The 6,698-nt window shown below is 33.4% G+C and overlaps 1 protein-coding gene and 1 long non-coding RNA gene across 4 annotated transcripts in view; one reads left to right on the forward strand and one right to left on the reverse strand.

The window, feature by feature from the left end:
• Positions 1–6,698, forward strand: part of rg (A kinase anchor protein rugose) — a 941,222-nt gene that overhangs the window by 299,212 nt on the left and 635,312 nt on the right. The gene's annotated exons all lie outside the window — the stretch shown is intronic.
• On the reverse strand, positions 1,396–6,237 carry LOC111517479 (uncharacterized). The gene is made up of 3 exons (XR_012467446.1): positions 6,115–6,237; positions 2,816–4,934; positions 1,396–1,961 (listed from the first exon to the last, which is right to left on the reverse strand). It is a non-coding gene; the product is annotated as an uncharacterized lncRNA (long non-coding RNA).

Raw genomic sequence — 6,698 nt, forward strand, 5'->3', positions numbered from 1 at the left:
CGAAAAGGTAACAAAAATTTTAGGTAATTATAACTTCACCAATATCGAATTTCAACACTCAAATCACGATCATTTCCTGAACTGAACATTGACAACACTACTCTTATAACCATCCTTGCATTCGATTCGTCACCGTAACAATACGAACCACCAAGTCTACAGTCCACGTGGACTAGTTGGCAGCGGCTTTATTTCTCTGTGATGGTTCTTTTGGCCTTTGAGAACGCCTACAGCTCTAACTATGAACCGATTACTTCGACTATACGAGATTGTGATACGTTTATATATTGTTTAATGTTCAATTACAGTGCTCAAGCTGTTTAATGTTCCTATCGTCATTCAAATTATGTCCATGTATTTTACGTGAAAATGTATTTTTTAAGTGTACTGAGTTCAAATATGTATACATTTATTGTTTCAAAACAGTAACAATTCCATCCATATTGAATCGATCATTCTGAATATTGATCCAGTATGGTGTCATCAAGAAAACTTCATCTATTTTGTTGCTCTATCTGAAGAATAATCATTGAATTTCAAACGTAACTACATTTCAAAAAATTATCACTGAAAAATGTATCCAATTACAAAAATAAGATTGAATATACTGTCTGTCCATGATGTATTATCATAGAAAAGCGGAAACTGGTTAAATAAGGTAAATTTGATCTAAAGAAATGAACTTCAAATGTTCAAGCCAGTCTCGAATATACCTACACAGTAGGTTGAATGTACTAAAGCCTATCAGAAAACAACTTCTCCCTTGGCTAATATCACGAAGGGCGTTGGATTATATCCGACAGGCATCAGTGCAGGAATCTTCACAGAAAATTTCCTGCATATGCAGGAATATATACGCCCTTCGTGGTATTAGCCAGGGGAGTAGTTGTTTTCTGATAGGTGCCAGTCCATTCAACCTACTGTGTAGGTATATTCGAGACTGGCTTGAACGTTTAAAGTTCATTTCTTTAGATTTGTTTACTGCCAGTCTTCAAGCATACCCACTGACTAATAAGAAAGGTAAATTTGGCCTATTTTAGAACTTATTTCCTATCAATTCGAGTTATTCTTAAATAATCGAAATGGGCTAATTTCGTTTCAATTTTTTTGGCGTTATCTAGAAATCATAAAAAACAAAAAGTTCTTTCTAATTGGCAGTTTCAAGCTGTACAAGATGGCTTCAACACTCTTTTAATCCGAAGTTCTGACTCTAAGAATCACCAATTTTACTTTTTTGTATAGACCGGAAATAAATCACCCAATATATTTAGCTTTTTCAGCGATAATTTCACTAATTCATCACACGTAAACGGTATCTCTTAAATTTTTAAACACTATATATTAGCTCTATTTCTTACGGTTTACCATGCTAGCCGTCCTAATCTTCAACACACTATATTTAATGAATTGAAATTCATCCGATTCGCAAAGGTTTTGGATACCTAATGGAATTATTGTATAATGAAATATTTCAGAACACGCATTGATTTGGTTTTATCTATACATTCGAATCTAAAATAATAACAATCCATATTCAGTTTCGACCCCAGTAAGTTTCCAGTTAAACTTCATATTTTTGTTCATATTTACTGACTTGAATTTGATTACCGATTGAAAAATCAACTGTCAAACTATCTATTCTACTGTTAAGAATTTTCGTCCCATTTGAATGCTTTGGTTGTCCTTTTAAACGTCTCTTAATACCGGAAGTTGTTTATTCCATTGAGGGAAGTAACTTATTTTCGAAGTTCAAATGGGGTATTTATTGAAAAGCTTTCTTTTTCTTCCTCTCCAGTTCTTTATTGAAGCAGAAAGAAAAGTTTCCCGTTGACTCAAAGGCTAAAATTGTTCTTCGCTTTGTTCTACTTCCCACGTGAATCCGTGCCTCTCAATGAGTTTAGTCAAATAAAATGAATGGAATCGGAATTTGCTCTTTCATTATTTCCGCTTGATACAGGGTGCTGAAATAAAAATACCCAAACACATTATTTTTTTCTATTGTTTTCCTTCCAAGACGGTGGTTGTGTTAGTGATTTAACATCATAAGTATTTCCACGAAAATTTATCAAGGGGATACAAATCTGGTGACTGCGGAGGCCATTCAACCTATCTCCCAGCTATAGAAAAAGGCAATAATGTGTTTTATTTACCAGTTATGTCATTGAAACTAATTTTTTCATTGTAGCATCATATTTATTATTTTGTATGAATACCATTATCAAAATGAAATAAATATCTACAATATTTGAAAAGATAAAAACGATAAAAAAACAATATATCATTTCTTTTATAGAGTACAATATATCATTATTCCATGCAAGTGTTAGAGTTAAATTTTGCGTTCAAACAATGAAATACCGAAATGACAAAGGCAATTTTATTAATTTTATCTAGTTGAACCAATGAACCTCATTGTCGGTCATAGTCGAATCTGTGGTTTGTTCATTCTTTAATAGCCTTATAATTATGGCAGTACAATATAATGTGGCGTCTGGTGATGTATGGACTCATTCGATTTTTTTTCTGTTTCATAGATATAGGATTTCTACTGATTTTTGGTACACCTAGTTCGGTTTTTTACCATTTTTAAAAGTTAATTGTGTTATTAGAATCGGTGAAATTTTCATAGTGGAAAACCAATAAAGATGATGAATTACACAGTTACCTACGTAGCAGAATAATATTCAGAATGTCAATGGTTCGTTTTATGAACACCATCGGAGAAAAATCATGAGTTTATTAAAAAGGAAATACTACAGAGTCTATTTTCAAAGTTACGGCAATAATACTACTATAAAGAAACCTTTATACCTACCTCTATAAAAAACAGCAATATGTGTCATTTTGACACTTCTTCTTCTTCTTCGATACTTTCTGTTCATTGATGACAATCTACACCAACAGGGTTGCTTAAGAGGTGACGTCATTCCATTGTCTTCTCTCACCCCCTAGGGTCGTTCATCAAGGCCCTTTTGGCACTTCTTCGTTGTCGACGAGCATCCTTCTGGTCATTGACAATGTACAAGAACTAACAGGAGTGCACAAGAACTTTCGTCATTTAATTGTTCTCGGGGAAACTTTCAAGCCTTTTTGGCAACTTTTCACGTATCTACGTTATCTCTATACCTAGGAATTGAGAGAATTCGATGGACTGTATCTAGAACCACTGTTAGATAACTACTCCACCACCAGTTTCTCCACATACGGGACAAACTGGTGGTGGACAGATCAGAAAACATTAAAAAATAATTATATATGAAAGTATCATTAGAAAAAACATACTTCCAACTCTCTTGTGATGTTTCTAAGTCGTTGAAAGTCATCAAATCGAAGAGACATATTGCTCTACTTTTTTTTGCTGAGAAGTTTTGAAGTGTAATTGTTGCCGAGCCATTACATGTGAGTAGGTAAACATAATGGAACAAAGCGATCGATACCTTTCTCATATCCTTTTATGAGAAATAAAAAAGAATATTCTGCATTATGAATACCTGTGCAGAAATCTGAATGAAAATGTGCTGTCAGCTTATACTTTAGGCTAGTTCATTAACATCAAAGGAAACGGCCATCGCTGAAAATCATTTTGTAATTAAAATGTATGCGCTTCGAGGTCTTTGTAGAAACGTTTCATTTTAGGGAATCAGTGAAGACCTGTTTTATTTCTAGGTACAACCAGATTTCGTCATATATGTTGAAAATCAATAATTATGAGATTCAATACGAAAACACGAAAAAAGTAGTTCAGTTACATCGGCCACTTTACAGAAACCGCCATCTTGAAATCTCTTTTGTTGATGCGAAAAAAATTAACTGTCAAATTGAAAAAATCAATTAACTTGTCAACTTTCGAATTCCAAGTGAATTATTCCTATTATTCCCAATATTCATCACTACCTCATCAAGACCTTCTGAATACTTTTCACTTTCAATCTCTGCAAGAATGACGAGACTGCTTGGCAATAACCACTCTTCTTTGTGGCATTGAATTGAACACGGTTATTTTCACCCCAATTCGAAATCACTTCTAGATCCTCATTAAGATATACAAACTCCTGCTTCCGGTGTATATTGGATTCTTCGTTTTTTCCAATAGGTGTTTTATATACAATAAAAAGAGAGTTGGAGACAATATGGATCCCTGGGGAACACCAGCGTTGATGGTGACAGTATTCGAGATATATCCATCGACGGCCACTTGCCGGAAACGTTCTTTATGAAGCTGATTTCAAGCATAAGTCATTTATTTTGGGGTCCTTCTCTAAGGCCACAGAATAAGTTTGAATAGTTTCCTTAGAGAACTACCGCATAATAAGTGGTAAATGCTTGAAATTGTTGGGACTGGTCCAGTAATTCTTCCTTATTTCACCCATATTATCGATTACTGTCTCACCAATAATGTTTTTCCTTCAAATTGGAAGAAGTCTCTAATATTACAACCAAAAGCTACTAATCCTCAACAACTGAAGGACCTTCGTGCAATAAGCATTTCACCCACGATGTCAAAAGTGTTAGAGAAAATTGTTAATCATCAGCTGACGAATTACCTGAATGAAAAATCAATTTTACCGCCTTGCTACATATAGTCAAAAATATTCTCTCGGCTTCAAATAAAGGTTTATGTACAGCCCTAATACTTCTTGATTTTAGTGGGGCATTTGACACTATAAACTATGACGTACTAATGTTAATTTTGCATATGGGAATACCTGCAGATAGTGTTGAATTCTTCAATATTTATTTGAGGGGAAGATATCAGAATGTGACAGCAGCAGCCAATAAGTCGAATTTTCCAGAATTGAAGTCGGGAGTGCCACAAGGTTCAATCCTAGGTCCAGTACTCTCTTTTATTTATGCTAGCCAGCTCGTTAACTCCCTTGGACATTGTTCTTCTCATTTATACGCAGACAACACACAGATCTATATCTCTTCCAAACCTGAAGATGTTTATAAGGCTTGTGCACAAGTTAATAAAGACATCAATAATTTTGTTGAAACTGCAACTGATCATTGTCTAGTTAACAACCCAAAAAAGTCGAATGTTTTGATATTCTGGCCAAAAAATATCAGGGAGAAGATTGAAGACAAAATAAAAGTAAAAATGCTTGACAAGGACCTGTCCATTGTAGATCAAGCGAAAAGTTTAGGGACTTATTCTGGAAAGTAATTTAAGATTCGAAACACACGTGAAAAAACTTATTCAAAAGGCTTATGGAACTCTTAAGATTATTTATGGAAATAGAAATTTTCTTACGTAAGCAACAAAAATAATGTTATGTGATAGTTTAGTTTTGTCTACCCAGAATTTTGCTGATTCAGTGTACGGTCCCTGCTTAACGAAAGCATGTGAGAAAAAATCCAAAAGATTCAGAATTCATGTTTACGTCTCAATGGGGTTCGAAGGTGAGAAAGTATTTTCAATAAATTGGTTGAAACGAGTTTGTTAAATATGGCTATGCGTAGGCGGTTGCTTGCAGCGTGCTTATTTCACAGAATAATCATAACGAAGATTCCGATTTACTCATATGAAAAAATTTCATTTCGAACCGATTTTCATACAATCAATATTCGATTTAAAGATATTTTAACACCACCAATTCACTATCATGGATTCTTTGAACGGTCCTTCAGTTACCAAGTTTTAAGTACTACTATAAGAATGTTTTGTGGAAGCAATAAACCAAATAATACATTTCAGATCCCTAAGTTATTAAGAGTCCCTATTATTTTCTTTTCAAATTTTGTATTATAGGCATTTTCCATAATGTTAAGCAAGTTCAAAGCAATAATTTTGAATTATTGATTTGAACTTCGCCTTTGACGTCAGCTCTAGTATCATTAATGTTCCAAATGTAAAAAAAATCTATATGTGTCCTAGATTGACAGAATAAAGACAAATGATTATTATTATTATTAATGGATGCTTTCTAAAAAAAATAATGAGATCTATAGACAGCGAAAAAAGTTTCATTAGTAATAGTTTGCTGTTTATGCTCATGGGTAATAATTACAGGTAGAAATCTGGTGAAAGAATGTATATCGCAATGGGTAGTGATTAATATTTGGAATAATAACAATATAACAAAATGAGTTATTTTAGGATTCAATTTTACTTACGTAACGTGATGGTCCGTTCAGATGAATATAAAAAAAAACCTTATGGTAGCCTTGGTTAGTAAAACCTCCTGCGAAAGACAGTGCTTTTGTTGTTATTAAAATCATGGCATTGAAAGTAGTGGCCAGTTGTTTATGGGGTTAATGTTCAGCACTTATAGGTGATATGTTACATCGTTAAGTACTCAATAAAAGATAATTATTTATAAAAATACATAGGCGTAACAGTTGCTCTGTTGCTGCTACCACAACTGCTTGCAGTAGAATGAATAATTAATAAGATATGGAGCTATAATAACACATGACATTAAAACGGACAAAATTTTCGAGACAACCATAAATTTATATTCACAAAAATATGGAATACTCATTCTTGAATAGCTCTTTGCTCAAACTTGATGATTCTGCAATATCTCGCACAAAAAAGAATTGACTCAATGCAATCACGAGTAAAACCGAAGTTATTGACAATGACAATTTTACGATTTCTGTTGACTTTTTATGGTCGGGGGTTTTTGATACTTGATGAACTTCACTCTGCTGTTTCAGTAAAATCATGAAGTATGTTTAGATATATTAGTATATCA

The sequence above is a fragment of the Leptinotarsa decemlineata genome, unplaced genomic scaffold (assembly GCF_025532065.1).
Source record: "Leptinotarsa decemlineata unplaced genomic scaffold, Ldec_3_MD MMD2_tig00026336_RagTag_RagTag, whole genome shotgun sequence".
Taxonomy (NCBI): Eukaryota; Metazoa; Arthropoda; class Insecta; order Coleoptera; family Chrysomelidae; genus Leptinotarsa; species Leptinotarsa decemlineata.